Source organism: Opisthocomus hoazin, chromosome 21, assembly GCF_030867145.1.
Source record: "Opisthocomus hoazin isolate bOpiHoa1 chromosome 21, bOpiHoa1.hap1, whole genome shotgun sequence".
In the NCBI taxonomy this organism is placed as follows: domain Eukaryota; kingdom Metazoa; phylum Chordata; class Aves; order Opisthocomiformes; family Opisthocomidae; genus Opisthocomus; species Opisthocomus hoazin.
Genome location: NC_134434.1, coordinates 9,110,945 through 9,129,091, shown reverse-complemented (window position 1 = coordinate 9,129,091; position 18,147 = coordinate 9,110,945). Strand labels below are relative to the sequence as shown.

The 18,147-nt window shown below is 40.7% G+C and overlaps 1 protein-coding gene across 1 annotated transcript in view; it reads left to right on the top strand.

Annotated features, from left to right (window-relative positions):
• The first annotated feature begins 12,200 nt into the window (after nt 1-12,200).
• The window catches only part of CCDC57 (coiled-coil domain containing 57), a 39,483-nt gene continuing 33,536 nt past the window's right edge, over nt 12,201-18,147 (top strand). The window contains exon 1 of the mRNA XM_075440593.1: nt 12,201-12,238. The gene's annotated coding sequence lies outside the window, so the exon portion shown is untranslated. The remainder of the gene's footprint in view (nt 12,239-18,147) is intronic.

Sequence of the window (18,147 nt, the reverse complement as noted above, 5' to 3'; positions counted from 1 at the left end):
AGAATTTTTAATTCAAACCTTAGAGGCAGGTACTTTGTGAAGATACTTTCAGGAGGGACAGACGTGCCTAGGAATGAAGAGGAGTAACAATGAAATTTAGATTGGCAGAATACCTAAATCATCAGTATCTCTTCTAGCTACTCAGATGATATAAGAGGCTAGATAAGGAAAGAGGTGTTAACCAAACATGTTAAAAGGACAAAAAGGACGACTGGTGTGTCCTTCACATCTGTTAGCATTGCCCCTACCAAAGCCTCCACCTCTCTTCAGCCTAGTCCACAGAGTGCAACCCGTGCTCTCTGGTTAGCATTCAGCTGTAGAGCGCTTGCATTCGCACCATTTCAGAGGTCAGTGAGGTTTTTTTCTAGAGGCAGAGGAGTGTCACTGCAATTGGTCTGTTTTTCAGAAGTGGACATCCATAGGCATAGACCAGCTGCTGAGAAAACTGACCAGTGGTCTGTGGTCTCACTTTTGTAGTTGACAGCTCCTACTATTTTTGAAGAATACATTTTCTGAAATGAACGTGTTCATAGAGGATAACATGCCAGGGTAAATGACACCCCCCGACATCAGCATCCAGATCATTGGATTTCATTCAGTGTTCAACAAGGCAGTAGTTTAAGTGAACAGAACACATGGTTGCTGTGCTTGCAGAAGCCTGCACAGAATCTGGATAACCTCATAAACACTTTGAACTGAGAGGAAGGCACAAACCCCATATCTGTTATGTTGAGTTGTGTTGCATGTGTTTAAGCATTAAATATGCTGCAGTACACTTATGAGTAGAGGGAATATTAAAGTGCAGCAAAGAGAACTCAAAACGCAGTGACTTAAGGCATCTAACTTCAGAAAGAGCTTTGAAAAATTCTTTACAGTTCTAACTAAATTAAAAAAATTCTGCATCTTAGTATTGTTCCATCTATACGTATGCTACTTATTACAGATATTCTCAAAAGTGTTGCTTAACTCATGAGGAACCATTAGACAGGCAAATTCTTTGTCTAGAGTAGACTGTGAAAGTCTCAGCTTAGTTTCTTGTTAAAGGGGATTCTTAATAGGAAAGTATAATGTCATTGGGTTATACTTAATAGTTGCTAGATTCCACCAACCCTCCACTAAAAAGTCCTTCACTCCATAATTCCTTACTAGTGTCCACATAAATAAGGATTCTGGTGTGTTCTTTATATACATATTTCGTTTGACTTTTGTTATTTTTTGTTTTGTGCCTTTGCGGCAAGGAAGGCTAATGATATTCTGAATAGACGGGCACATTGCTGGCTTGCTGGCACAGTTTGTTGTTGGACAGGACTCTCAGCTTTCCAGCTGGTTGGTCCCCAGGTTGTACAGGTGCGTGGGGTTATTCCTCTCCAGGTGCAGAACTTTACATTTTCTTCCTATGAGCTTCATGAGATTCCTAGATTGTTTCCGTTACAAACAGCGATGCAGTGAATCCAGTGTTTTCCATTTGCATCAGTAAAGACAGTCAGAGAATGCTGGAAATTTTTGCCTGATCAGGCTTCCAAAAATGCAGAAGGGACTGGAATATTGTTGTCACAGGGTATAAATAGGAAGAGGGTAGCTGACATTAGGACAAAGCTTCATTGCTCTGGAACTTAGGGCTTCTGACAGCAAATGTCTTCTTTAGCACCTCCTGAACTGTAGAAATGCTTCTGTGTATCATAACAGTTTTGGGTGGTTGCTGCTTCCTGTTCCAAATTCCAGTGGTACTCTTTGCTGCCTGCAGTTTGTAGGTGAGTCCCAAATACTACCTTAAAAGTGCCTGTAAACATGTATTCTTATTAAGCTTTTATAGATACTTTGTTTTTAAGGCTATGTTTTCTGATTTGCACTTGAATGGAGTCTCTTGTATCAATCACAGATTTTCACTGCAGTGCTTTTAAGAATGTTAATAGTAACATTGAACATTTCAAATGGTTTCATACACAGCTAACTGTACACTCTGCAGTGCATACACCTCTGCCTTTGATTCAAAAGGTAAACATAGCAGCTCATGTTGTACAAAGAGCCCTTGTAAGATCTTTATTGCAGAAAGGCCAGTAATGTTCTGAGTTGAGGTTTCAGTAATTTTTAGTTTGTTTCTAAAGCAAGTATGAAAACAAGGGGTTTTTATATTACTCTCAAGATGCAGTTGCGGAACATGAACTGTACCTACAAACATGTATATAGTCTTCAAAAATATGAACTCTCAGTTGTCGTACAGATAAGACATGGAAAAGAGACATGGAAATCAAATTCTTCTAGCCTGGATGAAAAAACAATTTAAACGTGCCATTTAGCTCCTAAATAACAACACTCAAATTTCAGAGGCGATCAAAAATTCCTGTGGAGTCCTTTGCAAGCTGTAAAGTCGGCTACTTTTATTTATAAGATCATCTTTAAAATGTTAGTTCTGAATTTTTTGTATGTATTGTTTGTATAATATATACCAAATACACTCCTTGGGGCTCTGTGGAAATAAGTTTATTCATTTGAAGGAAAGCTGCACTTGAAAGAAAGACTTTTCTGAATCATATTTTAGTTTTTATGTTTCATCAAGGTAGCCTATGTCCATCTTCACTTTCAGAGTCCCTGCATGATGTTTCTCATAAATCTGCTCCTCTGATTGTCTAGGTAAGCATCTTTGGAATGAGCCATGGCTCTCGTGGGCCTGTGTCTTAGAATAATTTTTCCACAGAAACAAGAATGAGAGTGGTAGGCTAAATAGTTTGTGTAATCCTGAGTCTTGTCTTGTTGTGGAGTTAGGCCATGATGAGCTGGGACATAGCCTTAAGACTGGAAACTTAGAAGTGCTTTTGAGCTTAGTGGTGTATTTTTAGCCAGGGTATACCCTGCTTTACTTCCCTAAAATGCAGCATTTTCAGAGGGTGTGTCTGTTTTCTTTCTTTGTGTAGCTACTTGTAAGTGTTGCTATTTCACAGTGCACTGGTGGGTCCACAGACATGTATTCAGAAGCTGTGACTCTGCAGGTGGTTCTAAAGGTGGCTGAAACCTACCTTTAGCCTAAATCTGACTGAACTCACTAGTGTTTGATAAGAACAGAAAATCTGTTTCTCTTCCAAATTTGTGTCCTTTTTTTGCTCAAAGGGAAAAATATTTCCTTTTCTTTCCATCTATAAAACCAGGACATTTTCTGCATTTGTTTTAGGTATATATGTGTTTCTACACTGATCCTAAAATCGATGTTGTGTAGACTGTAATCTTTTTGACTCACTGCTCAGATTAAAATTTACCAATTTCAGGCACTGTTGAGTCACTAGAAGCCTTCAGTTACTCATATGGGGAACTAACATGCATTTAACTGCATGACTAGGGACTGTCTGAAGGTACCTTGGAGAAGATGACAGCTAATTTGAGGGGAGGGGGCGGGCAATGAGGAAGGGTAACAAAAGATAATGCGATTGATAGGTTAGGCAACTCTGAAGTAAGAAGTAAGGAAAACAAGTATGCAACCAGTCAGCAGGATATATGGATTTAGACATTGACCTACTATGTATTGATTCTGATGAGTGCTTTGAGAGGCCCGCTGCAGAGTGTAGATTATGCTGGGATATGCACTATAGTTTTTGTGTGCTCAGATCTGGAAAATCATCTGAGGCCAAATTTCACTGTTGTGTTTTAAACCAGAGGTGATTCAGATAAACAAATTAACTAAATCCCTTTAGTAATTGTACTATTCTGAAATTATATGTAGATACACTTCATGTAGCTAAATGAAACTTGATTTACCTAAAAATCAAATTATTAGTTCTGATTCTAATTTTCAATAGTAGTTGCTGATGGAAATAAACCCCTGCTTTCTTTAGATGACACAGGGTTAGGAAATACAGTTCTCTTCTGATGACCTAAGGAAAGATATGTAAGAACTACTGATAATATTCTATTTTCTTTAAATTAGCGTACTTCAGATACCATTCATGCAAGTTCAGATTTCTGAAAGGTCTCTCGCCTGGCAAAGCCGTTTATACAATCCAGAAACACAAAAAAGAGAGAGCGTTACAGGAAGTTTGCTTCATGACTTCCAGACAAGCAAGTAATCTAGAGTGACTAAGGGGAAATCATGCTTCACGTCCAGCTGACGTGTTGTGTCTTCCTCAATCTCACGTAGACAGTGTAGTCTGATTTGGTGAACAGACACATTTTTTTAACAAGCAAATGACCGGGCCTGGGACGGGTGAACAAACGGGGCGGGGCGGGCGGGGCGGGGCGGGGCACGGTTCCCATGGAGACGGGCCCGCCTCTCGGCCAGGCGCTGGCCGCCGCGGCTCCCGTGGGACGCGGCCTGCAGCCGTCGGCGGAGGGACGTGCAGGTTGGTGCCGGGCGGAGCCGAGCCGCCACAGGGCGGCTGCGTGGGCGTCATCGGAAGGCGCAGAGGCCGCACGGCGCCCCGTTGTGCCGCAGCTTGTCCTTCAGAGCCCTTTTCTCTCTCTGAGGACCCACTGTCTTTCTGCACCCTTCCTGCTACTGCTTGCTCTCTGTGTGCTGCTTCTGAGTCCCAAGCATTATCTTGTGCTACCGTGTGCCCCTCTCTACTGCCTTCCTCAAAGGGACTTGACCTCGGCACTCTGCCTGCCATCTGCTCTTCCACCTCAGAGCATCTGACCCTCTGGGCCCTCCATGGGACGTCTCACCCCTCCTCCTGGGATCTGCTGCCTGCCTGTGGGCTGTTCCCCTGGCAGTGTTTTCTTTTGCTCCCACTCGATTATGTCTTTCTCTCCCTCTCTGCACTTAACAGTGTGTAAACTTCTAGTCCTAGGGTACTCAATCCCTGGCTTGCCAGTAGCATTCCTTTCCTCCATCCATGTGGCTGTCCCTTTCTGTCATCCCTGAGGATATTTGCTCTAGGGCCTTGGTATCAGTGTTCCTCATGGTGCATTGCCCTCTATTTACATTCCTGGACACTCTCTGGAATATGTACCCATTTCTTAGTCCCAGGGACAATTGTTTCTTCCCACCATACTTTGTCTTTTACTTATGCAGTCCCTTATGCCTCCTGTTCTTTCATCTGTCCTGCATAATGGTAAGCCTGACATCAGGTTATCTTGTACCCCACAGCATAGTCCACCCCATATTTTGCCAGAGATGTGTCCCTGCTCAGTAACTGACATTCCAGGTTTCTCTTATGTGTTATTGGTCCTTTTCCCATCGCCTAGCTTATGCTACATTTTATCTGTTCTGATCAGATCATATAATGCATGACGTATGTTTGCAGTTTTATATGTCTAACCTTAGTTGTAAGGTAAATAACAAACCAGCTACTAGCAGTAAAGAAAGAGCACGCAAGTGATGCAAACTTGTATCACCATCTTTTTTTTTAAATCATCATTTTTTCCTTGGAACTGTGTGGACATGATTTCTTTTTCTTTCTTTTTTTTGACAATGCTACAGCACAAGTATTAACTGTAGCTATGGCCTGTGCTGATTGCTTGTCTCCTCACGACTTGCAGCACATAGTGGAACAGCTGTGCTGATACTCGGGTGATCTTGGTTCTATCTGTTACTGTTTCATTAAGGAAAACTGTTGTAGCTAGACATACTGAACTGATACTGGCTGTGTGGCATTTTCTTTCTCATCCTCTTTTCTGTAGTTTTGAAATGAAGGGAAGTAATCCCAGTTTATTAGCTCTACTGGTCTGTTATGCATGTCTTATTCTTGGTAAAATAAGGGTATGCTATAAGGATAGCAAGGAAGAGAGAAGCAAGTACAGCTTCTTTACACTTCGAACAAAATTGTAGAGCTTTACACCTCTTTGACAAATAGGGTTTTTAGAGAAGTCTGAAGGTTCTCAAGTGTTACTCTGAAATATTCTTTGTCATCACCTTATTTGGTTGAAAATTGACTAGCTCAAACATGGCATCTAACTTCTTGTTGTTGAAGTAGCATTCTAGTAGTCACAGTTGTGAAATCTCCACTGAATCAGATACGCCAAGCACATTCAATTGTGTGTGATTTACAGCCAAGCCATCATTTTCCTTTGGTAAAGAGAGTGATAGGAGTCCCATTAGGCCCTTATGTGGGGGAACAGGAGTACCTGTCAATCACCTCTTTCTGGGTATGCAAGAAGTAAGTGGTTGGATTGTAATAGGTACCTTTGCTATTTAGGTTGTACAGGTAAGCTGTGCTTGTTGTAAGATGTTGTCTCTTACTTATATGTGTGCTGTTTCCTAAGACATCTTTTAAAGTCATCATATATAGGTTTACTATTCTTCTTTTTTTTTGACTGTAAGGCATCCAGGCAATTGGTGTAATTTATGTTTAAAATTACACTGTTATTTCCATTATGGTCCTTATTGAAACTAAGTTGCAATTATAAATACTGTTGCTATCAAAGGTAAAATGCTCCCTTCTCCCTTGTTTAATTGCATTTCTAAGAAATACAGCTCGCTCTGATGGAAAGCAATATTTTAAAATGACAGGAAGGCTTATTCATTCACATTTTTATGTGAAATGAATGATTCCTGTGTTATATGTAACCCAAACTCACCTCAGGATACCACTTTCAATTTACCAGTGCCATCAATGTAAGTGAGATATACGGAGATAGGGAGGAAGGTTATTGCTATAGGAAACTGTGGTGTCTTTTAATTTTAGGATAATCGTAGAGAGAGATTGTAAAAGAAGTATCATTTTTCTCAATGACCTCTTTCCAAGAAAATCATGACTTTGGTTTGATGATTTCAAGGAAGCAACAGGCTGGGGCTGTGGTCTTGGTTTTGATTACTTACACAATGGTCTTGTCTAATAATGTCTGACTAATTTTAGCTAATGAAGCATGTGTCAGGTTTTTAAAAGGCACTTACAAAAGTATTTTGATACCTTAATGGTTATAGACTGAGCATAGTTTCTTCAGTGCCTGGAGTCCAGAAAGGATCTTGTAGGCATTTTTTATTTTGAATGTATTTTTGATTGCGGTGGAGGGTGGAAGGAAGTCAGATTTAGTTAATCTTTTTAACTATGGAAGCCATCAGATGCACTTGGAGCAACAGTAGCTGAAAGGGAAATATAGAAAGAACAAATCTTTCTCAGCGTTGCATGTTATAGGCAGGGAGGCAGTACTGTTCAGGAATATCCATGAGAGTGACTTCTAAAAAAAAAGAAATCTATTTCTGCTTATCCAAATGAAGGAAATACTGCTTATACTATTTTCCACATGGTAGCACAATTTGAAGTTTGCCAACAAGAAGCCGAATATGAAGAGAAAACATAATTTATTTTAACTGCCTTAGGGATAAATGTGAAATCTAGGCCAGCCAAATTGAAAGACCACCAGATCATTGTCCTCTAGCAGTGCTTGTTATTCAGTGTACCTTGGAAGAGCAAGCTTGAATTTTTTTATACTTGTCACGTCCAATGATCCAAGACTCAGCTTTTGGTGCTGGAGAATTAGAGTTGTCTAGTTTGTTTGTGAAGAAAAATATTGTTGAAGTTGTGGCATCCTTTAACATAGAGATATTGCATCATGTTTGCCGATCTGGAAATCTTTTATTTAAAGAGATTAAAGACCCACTATTTGAAAGGCATGCTTGTCTACTTTGTTCTCTGCATCCCTGTGCTTATCCAGATGGGATTGTCTGTAACCACTGACACAGAATAATACTGTACAGTGAGAGAAGCTGTATTGACTCCAGAGATTTGGGAAAATCTCTGGAGAGATCTGAGCACAAATTACCATATTTTTTTTTTCTTTTTTTTAAATTTTTTCTTTATTTTTAAAGCAACCATGGTGCTTAGAAATGTTTTTTTCTTCTACAGAGTTTATAATTAGATATGAGGCAAATACGGAAAATAAACAATAGAAAGAGATGAAAGTGAAGCAACTAAAGGGTTTTACCAGTAAAAACACAACCTCTATGTTGTTTACTTTCTTTTTAGTTTTAAAAATACAGTTAATAGGTTACTGAAATACAGCTATTTCCACATACCTGTTGCTCTTTCTGAAAAGTAACTTCAAGGTGTATTTAACTGTGGACAGAACAGTAGCTTTGTAGTCCCATGAGTAATTGTGGGAGGAGAAGACAAATGGGACACAGCAGTTAATACTGTTGATATAAGAGAAGGCTGGACTGTGACTTGACTTGTCATAAATGTCTTCAGGAAAAGAGAAATATGCATGTAGTTTACAGTGACTAAATCTTTTTATGCCTCTATTTTCAACCTGTATAAAGAAAGGAGAAATTTATGTTTTCCCGCCCCAAAATTTAGCGGCGTATCATAACTAATTTAGAAAGTCTTATCCCTGGATAATGCAGAACTGTAAATAAAAGTAAATTCTGCTTCTAGAAGTGGCCAATACCTGGTGGTCCCAGAAACTTTACAATTTAAATTTAAAAGTTACTGGTAATTAATTATCAGCTATGCAGTAGACTGAGAGTAACGAGATACTTGATTTGTATTAGTTATCAGTCTTAACTGTCTTCTGTCAGGTCCTGTTTCAGATTTATAGTAGTATTGTTACAAATGGAGAAAGAACTAAATTATCTCCTTCAGTGGAAAGAAAAAGAAGCAAAGGAGCTACACGCTTGCCAGTTCCCGTGTCAAAACAAAATCCTACAAGATGTCAAAAAGCAACTCCAAGACATGCATGAAAAATTTAACACATTGAAAGATGAATTTGTCTATAACCTAGGAATTTCAGAAGAGAGAGTTAGAATTAGGACACTATGCTGTCACAGTCACTCGCCTGAAAGCATCTGAAGATGCTAAACAGGCAGAGATTAGTGATCTTGGACTACAACCGGGTAAAGAGGTGCAAATGCTTGTCAAGGAAAGAAGAAAAAGATGCAAACTTCATTATCACTATCGACAACACACTGAAGAACGTAAATGAGACCTGGAACGGTTTTGCAGGTGAGATGTGACTTCCTTAGAATAGTATGCAGGAAAAGAGAAATTTAGCTTCTCTAAGACATATTTGGATTGGGATAAAGCAGTAACATTCATACAGTCAAGAGCTCTTTGAGCATGGAGATATGCTTATCTGTTCTGACAGAGGAACACTAGAACATGAACAGAGGAAGTCTAACAGAAGGGACTTGGGCTGTCCTTACGCCTCCTATATCTTGGTTTCCGCAGTAACCTGTCTGATTTCTGGCAATTTATTAGAGAAAGGATACTACTAAGTGTAAGTGAGGATACTCTTCAGCATATGGCATGTCCCTACATAATTTACAAGGGTATATGTTGGGGAGATGATGTGACTGGGTGGAGATGGTATGATTATAAGGGAAACAGTGTAGGGAGCAGAAAAGCGTTTGTCAGAAGGAAATGCTTTTTCCTTGGGAACTGAAACACCTCTGGGAAATGAGAGGAGTCTGAAAGTATTGTGATATGTCTACTGTGTGTTATGTCAGGATGCACTTGTCTCCTGTGTACGTGAGGAGACAAGTGATAAATGGTATCAACCTTTGTCAATAATCTTATCTAAGGTTACTAGACATTAGTTGCTACATTGTGCTGTGGATTCAACACAGATGGTTCAGCCTTTCAACTATTTTAAGCCATTGCAACCTAACCTTGTGATAGGGGTTGGGTTTGTGCACTCCTAAATACATTTTTGTCCCACTTTCTTTGATAGGCCTCTGTAAAGGAAAGAAGTCTGTAGGGGGCATATCCAGTCACAGGACCAAGTTTTATGACTAATACAACCAATTAAAAGATGAAGATATCTAAAGCAATGCATTTGCTTAGTTTGGCCATTCTCCCTAATTTTATTATTCTGTATAGACTTCTAAGCCTTGGCGGGGGGAATAAACACGTATTTCTTGAGATCTGTCTGCACATCGTTCTTGTTTAGTATAACTGCTGTCTTCAGATATAACAGTATCTCTGGGATTATTCTCTGTTTCAAATCATAACTGCTGTAAAGTGTTCTGGGTCAAACTGCATTTATAATGTAGAGATGTCTGGAGAAGTTTTGAGTAACTTTTTTTAGTTTTTAGAAGTGATCTGGACATGGATCTGGAATTCTTCAAAGGTCACTACCTGATTGATGTTACTGTGGTTCTGGAGCACATGCAAACTCATTTAAAGCCAGTTTAGGAATTTTATATGCAGCATAGCCTTTGGGAATGGATGGAGGAGTTTGAGTCTTTTACACCCAGCATTGCCTTTTTGCCAGGCTGGCTGGATACTGATCAGTACAGCAATTATCCTTAAGATCTGCCTTGCCCTGGAGAGTTGTGGGATGAAAAAGGGAGGAGTAGAAGTGCCTGTATAGGCTGCTTCTGAGTACTACTGAGATGACACTTCTGTTAGACTTTATTTATGAGCATAACTGTTGGCTATAGGATTCAGATTAATTCGGGTGAAGTGTAAATTTAAAAGCCAAATGTAGCAGAATATGAAAGTGAATATACATTTACCTGGTTGTGACTATCCAGTTCTAGTTTGCTGTTCTGTCTATGTAGTCATTATATGATCAACCTTTTCTAACCAAATGCAACGGTCATTCAGCTACGTAAAATGACTGTAATATAGATTTGAAAGTAATCAGAAGGTTGCAGAGCTGCACGATATCAATCGATGTCTGTTTGGCCATGGAACAGGCTGCACCAAGCCTGTTGAGTCTTGCAGGGATGAATCCAAAGCTTGAAAAGGTTCAGTGTATCGTTAGAGAACATGCTGGTCATGGTACCAGTGACAGCTCTTTGAATTTGAAACACCGGACTTACTGATATTCTTTCACTGTATCTCAGATAAACTTTTTTTTGTTGATAGCAAATAAAAATACTGGGGGGAGGAGATGAAAAGATATGGAGCTGCTTCAATTTTTAGATATATCTAGAAGCTCAAATTTCTGCTAGGCAGCCCTTGTTTTGCAATTTCTTCTTATGTAATAGAAATTTTTGAGTGGAGGAGGAGCTCTTTTATACTTAAGTGAAAGTCTTCACTACTTTTCAGCAGATCCTCGATATTTCATATGCAAATAACTTGACATAGTTTCAAGAAATGGCACATACTGTTATAATTGATTTCAACTGACTTAGGAGAAAAAACTATATGGTGACTGTTCCCTCAGGAAATTATAGCATCTTGTATTTATAGTTACATACTGTTAAAAAAATTTTACACTTGTATGTAAAGGGTCCGTATCAGGACCAGTACTGTTTAATATCATCAGTGACATAGAAGGCAGGTTCGAGTGCACCCTCAGCAAGTTTGCAGGTGACACCAAGCTGAGTGGTGCGGTTGACATGCCTGAGGGATGGGATGCCATCCAGAGGGACCTGGACAAGCTCAAGAAGTGGGCCTGTGTGAACCTCAGGAGGTTCAACAAGGCCAGGTGCAGAGTCCTGCACCTGGGCCAGAGCAACGCCCACTATCAATACAGGCTGGGGGATGAAGGGATTGAGAGCAGCCCTGCCGAGAAGGACTTGAGGGTACCGGTGGACAAAAAGCTGGACATGGCCCAGCAACATGCTCTCGCAGCCCAGAAGGCCAGACATACCCCGGGCTGCATCTCCAGCAGCGTGGCCAGCATGTCGAGGGAGGTGATTCTGCCCCTCTGCTCTGCTCTGGTGAGACCCCCCCGGGAGTCCTGTGTCCAGCTCTGAAGCCCTCAGCACAGGGCAGGCCTGGAGCTGTTGGAGTGGGGCCAGAGGAGGCCCCAGCAATGATCCGAGGGCTGGAACCCCTCTGCTGTGAGGAAAGGCTGAGAGTTGGGGCTGTTCAGCCTGGAGAAGAGAAGGTTGCGGGGAGACCTTGTTGCAGCCTTTGAGTACTCAAAGGGGGCTTATAAGAAAGGTGGGGACAGGGTTTTTTATCAGGGCCTGTTGCGATGGGAAGAGGGGTAAATAGTTTTAAACTAAAAGAGAGTGGATTTACACTGGATATCAGGAAGATTTTTTTTATGATGAGGGTGGTTAAACCCTGGCACAGGTTGCCCAGAGAGGTGGGAGATGCCCCATTCCTGGAAACATTCAAGGTCAGGCTGGACGGGGCTCTGAGCAACCTGATCTACTTGAAGATGTCGCTGCTTATTGCAGGGGGGTTGGACTGGATGACCTTTAAAGGTCCTTTCCAACCCAAACCATTCTATGATCCTATATATGTCCCATTAAGTCACCAAAGATGCTCTTTAATGTAAATTTGTTTATTTTTTGTTTGTAGCCCTAGGAACAGTCACATGGATCTTCAGCAATGAGGAGTATGTGAACCTGAAACACTGCATGGAGACAAGAATCCAAGAACTGGAAGGAGAGCTTGCTTGTCAGAAACAGGTATAAGAATAAGGAGAAACGATGTTGTGATGCTGTGGTGCCATCTAGCAATCTTTGTTTCCAATTTGTTTTTTTTTTATTAGAATGTTCTGGTTGAATATTGCTGTAGTTGTGTAAGCTTTTGGGTTTTGCCTATTTTTGATTGATGATTGATGAGATGCGTAATGACAGTTTAGAAGAATTATGTACTACTTGTCTAGTAGCTGTTGCTTTGCTTGTCTGGCAGCTGCCCCTTGTAAGGAACTGTAAGAATGTGTTTAGTAATTTGAGATTGTGTAAGATTGTTTTATGTAGACAGCACACTGCTAAATTTGTTAACCTTGAAACTGCAGGAAAGGTCAGCATCTAGAAAGCAGAGGCAGCCTTAGGCAAGATGGGTAAATGTACGTTGTTTATCATACTCCTAATTACAAGGTACTTTTTTTCCCCCGTTCTGCCTCTTACGTTGCTATCATTTCACTGTAAAAGGACAGTCTTAGTAACAGTGAAATGTGACCTTCAACTGTGATACCTTAAAGAGGGCACTCTGCCACCTCTGTATGTATTAAGACTTCAAAGGGCAACAAAACCTTCCTTCTTTGTTTTTGTATAAAAATGTTTTTGATATTAAAATGACTTTTAATTATTTACATATTAATGTGTTTAATCATTAAAACTAGAATGGTTAATTTTTGTCCTGTCAACCAAACCAATATATAATATAAATGGAAGTGGTAAAAGAGATTGTTAGGCAATTACACCTTGCACCCAACATCTGCCAATCCATATCTCACTGCCCTCAGTACAGTAGTCCTACTAAAATAACCCATCTTCATCCAGAAGTGCTTTACCCGTGGGCTCCCCAAAGACAGCCTATGAACTTACCCAAAGGAGTAAGAGCACTTCTCACTTGAACCACATTTGATAACAGGCTTGATTTAGAAGTTATCTTTGTGTGTTGTGTGGTTAAACTGTAATGATAAAGCTGACTAACTGCTGCTCTGCAAGCATAAGGGAACAACATCTAATATACACTATTTCTCTTAACTTTTTTTTTTTTCTCCAGTGTGGTATTACCATTCTTTATGACTTACAACTAAAGAAGCCCATCTTACGTGCTTGTCATTGGGTCTCTTTATAATTCCCCTTAACCTAACACATGATATTGCATCAATTATCCAAAATCCTTTGTGACATCATCTTCTTGTTTTCAAGTTTCAGTTGTGATTTATCAATTTACCTCCTCAAAGTAGTATCTCCTAAACACTTTTTAAAAATATTTTATCAGTCTAAGTACCTGAGTGGCTGCTCACTGCAACTGTTCAATTTCTGGAAAATCAATAGTTCCTGGTTTTCAGAAGCTTATGAAACATAGGTGTTGTGAAGAATGAGTTTCACACTTCTTCAGTGGTGTCATCCCTGGTGTCTGTAATTTCCGTACTGGACTCTGAATAACTTGCAGTGTTACTCTGGAGGAATTTCACACCAGAATGACCAGTCTGTAGTACTGTTCTTACTTGGGACTGAAACATAAAGTCCTCTAACAACAGATTTTTCTTGTTTTTACCAAGTATGACAAACAATATGACTGTTTTGACTATTTTCCTTTAAATTAAAATTCAATAGCTATACAGGGGGGAAAAAAAAGTTTTTCCCATAGCTTCTGATCTTCCAGCAGGCCTCTTGTCTCTGCATCTCCAGAGTGGAAAACATGGTAGTATTTTTCTGACAACTTTTCCATAAGGCTATAATTTCTTAGCTTTTTAGTAGTTCTACAAGTATTCACTTTGAAAGCCTCTTGACTGCAGCCAAAATTTTCCCTTGTAATAGTAGTGAATTGTTTTGCTTAACTTAAACAAAAAGCGTAGAGTAGTGATTACAAGTCTCTGTGATGTACTTTTAAAGTCTTTTTTTCTTGTGGTTTGTTAGTGACCACTGTTGGTTCTTTAATACTATTTCTATTGTTGTTCTGCAAAAATAGAGGGAAACAGTTAAATGTTTATCACCATTAATTCCAAATATATATGTTTGTGTGTATAAGAAGATGAGTGTTCTAACTGCTTGTACTAGATTGTACATAATAATCACTATCCCTTTATTTGTGTGTTTATAAAATAAATGTCACTTCTGTTAATATTTTTTATTTTAGATTTAAAATTTTACTTTAAGTTGTGGCAAAAAAGGCTGAAATAACTTAATTTGGTTTCTTTTTGTATAGCTCAAGACTGTTTGGTTCAGTTTGCTAAGTAAAGTGTCCAGTTTAAAAAAACAAAAAAACAGCAACAACAACAAAAACCAAACCAAAAAACCCATGACTTTTAGCACTGGGGAGATACAGCACATTTCTGCTCCTTTAGAAGTTAGAAGAATGTTCAGTTGTTTCCATAATAATGCTCAGATGTCTGTAAGGAGTTGAACTTTAATGTCTGTAAGGTATTGGTGTTCTTTTCTTAAAATAACCTTTTTTTCTTTTTTTTTTCCTTTTCCCCTGTGGTTATGGAATCTGATCTTTTTTTGACAAAAATGCCATTTGGCTGATATGTTTCTTCAAATTCCCCTTTGCTATACAAGTCGTGTTAGGGGACCTACCATAGGCCAGATGATAGGCTTCATTCAACACATTCTCATTCTCATCAGAGCAGAGAAAGATTATGCAATGATTAAACCCCTTGTACAGTGTTTAAAAAAGCCTATGACAATATGGTGTTTCCAGCAGTACCATTGTACTAGTGTTACCTATCTGTTGCTCTGCTTGTAGGAACTGCTGGCTGAATTTGATGCAGAACTGAAAAAGAGAGAACGAGAATTTCAAAAGCAGACGTTTGAAATGAGTACCTTAGTTCTGTCCTGTGAAGTTAAGGTAATTTATTTTTAAGCTGTTAACCTTTACTCACAGAATGAATGCGTTTATTATAATCTCAAGTCATTCCTGTATGAAATGCATGAAAAGAGGACTCTGTTGTTGTTGCTGGTTTTCCTCCACCTATGTATTGAATTGATTCTTTCCTGGATAGCAGGAAGCCGGGCGATTTGTGGTATGCATCTTAACTTCATTCGTAGGGACTGGGCTTTTTCCTACACAACAAAGAACTATATATAGGTCTTTGAAAGGCCTGTCTCACCCTTCTCAGGCTAGTAATGAGGAATTCACTTTTCCAAAATCTGTATTTTCTGCATGTGCAGTCTTCACTAATCATCAACCAACATTACTTGGATGGTTCTGTAGTGCCTGTGTTCACTTGGTTCAGTGGTGGTTTAAATGGTAGCTTAATGAGTCAACAAACCAAGGTGTATCGGTAGAGGGAGAAAAAAACCCTCACGTTAAACTAGCTGATAGCATTGGGAAAAGCAGGTAAGTTTTCGGAAAGAGGGCTTGTATGCCTAAAATATTGCCAGCTTTGTCTATCTGTGTTTGTATTTGTCTAATAAAATAAATTACTTCTTCCTACAAACTTTACCTTGCCGAAGGCTTATTAGGGTAACACAAGGTTGCCTGGCTGTTAGTGGTATCCATGGATTCCTACATCTTGCATGTTGACACTATTGGAATTTAGTTTCTGTTTTTGTTGCCTTGTGTTGTAGTTTAGCCTGGCTGGACACCAGGTGCCCACCAAAACCACTCTATCACTCCCACTCCTCAGCTGGACAGGGGAGAAAAAATACAATGAAAGGCTCGTGGGTCAAGATAAGGACAGGGAGAGATCACTCACCAATTACCATCATGGGCAAAACAGACTCAGCTTGGGGAAATTAGTTTAACTTATCACCAATCAAATCCAAGTAGGATAATAAGAAATAAAATCTAAATCTTAATAACACCTTCTCCTCACCCTTCCCTTCTCCCTGGACTTAACTTTACTCCCAGTTTTCTCTACCTCCTCCCCCTGAGCGGCACAGGGGGACGGGAAATGGGGGTTGCAGTCAGTTCTTCGCACATTGTCTCTGCTGCTGCTTCCTGCCCTGCTCCAGCGTGAGGTCCCTCCCACAGGACACAGTTCTGCATTAACTGCTCCAATGTGGGTCCTTCCCACGGGCTGCAGTTTTTCACGAACTGCTCCAGAGTGTGTCCTTTCCATGGGGCGCAGGCCCTCAGGAACAGACTGCTCCAGTATGGGTCCCCCACAGGGTCACAAGTCCTGCCAGCAAACCTGCTCCTGTGTGGGGTCCTCCCTTCACAGGCCCACAGGTCCTGCCAGGAGCCTGCTCCAGAGTGGGTTCTCCACAGGGTCACAGCCTGCTTTGGGCATCCCCCTGCTCCGACATGTGGTCCTCCACAGTCTGCAAGTGGATATCTGCTCCGCTGTGGACCTCCATGGGCTGCAGAGGAACAGCCTGCCTCACCATGGTCTTCCTCCACGTGCTGCAGAGGAATGTCTGCTCTGGCACCTGGAGCACGTCCTCCCCCTCCTTCTTCACTGAGCTTGGTATCTGTGGAATTGTTTGAATTGTTTATCTCGCTTGGTCTCACTCCTCTGGTCGGCTGCCATTGCCGATATGCAGGAATTTTTTTTTTCCTTCCTAAATACATTATCCCAGAGGTGCTGCCACCATTGCTGATGGGCTCGGCCTTGGCCAGCAGCCGGTCTGTCTGGGAGCTGGCTGGCCCTGGCTCTATTGGACATGGAGGGAAGCTTCCAGCAGCTTCTCACAGAAGCCACCCCTGTAGGCTCCCTGCTACCAAAATCTTGCTATGCTGTCCAGTCCTACTCAGCGAGTAAGGTGGAGGTGAGCTTTTTAATTCTCTGTGTGGTTCCTAGGAGTCACGACAATGACCCAAGAGGCTCAGCTACAAATGAAGCTTTACTTGGAGTTCAGTGGAATTACAAAAGAGGGTAACTTCACAACTTTGGAACATTACCTTTAGCACAGTGATGTTAGAACGGATATTGACTTGGCAAAGCTTAGAACCGCATAATGTCTGATTTTACAAAACCCCAAAATACAACAGATTGACAAACTTACAGCAACATTACCCTTATGTGCCTAGAAAGTCAGAGATAGAGAAAGAGAGGAAAACAAAATGAAAGATAAAAGATATCACCACCCTTGGATTCAGCGATGGTCTCTGCTGGTGGTCGGGGTCATTCATCGCAAGGTTTCGCAAGCCTGGGTGCTTGGTGATTTCCCATCAATCAAGCACACCCACTTACAATCACATTGCATGTTGTACAGTTAAAAATGTTAGTACTGCTTACTAGCCATACCCTCCTAACTCGGACTGGTTTGTTCCCTTCTCACTTCGGTTTAAAGATATAATGCTTCTGGAATTCACTAGTTATGTTCAGTGAGGAAGGGCCTTTGCCTGGGCCGGGGTCTCTAGCTCAGGGGGTGTGATTTTTAGTATTATAATGAGGGTAGTTCAACTAAGGATACATGAATTCTCAGTTCTTCTGCCAAGTTTGCAGCATACATAGAACATTGTAATTAACCATCCTTTTCAAGGTCCAGTTACTCCAGCTTCGGGTAGCGGTTGTCCCTCCTCAGGGGAGGGATACTGTTGTGCTTCCCAAAAGTTCTTGAAATGAGGTGGGGAGCAAGGATGATCGCTGCCTTGTGCAAGCGCTTAAATTCCTTGCCTACATGACATCTCAGAGGGAGAGAGGTGGGCTTTGCAAGCTGGCACCCTGCCTCCGCAGGGTTCCAGTCGCCTGCCACAGTCCCTTATCAAGATGCGGAAGTTTCCAAAGTGCAATGCCTGCGTCTCAAAATGGGTGTTTTGCAGGATTTGTTCTCTCCGGCCTAGAGCCCTACACAGCAAACTCAACACACCTTGTCCTGGGCCTTTTTTAAAGGACACTGCTGTAGTACCGGACCTAAAAACACTTTGTCTTACTGCAGTCTTGACTATAAAGATTGCATGACCAACTGCTGTTTACTCAGTATGAACAAAGGAGCTGCAACTGCATGTATACTTACTAAATGTAAATTTG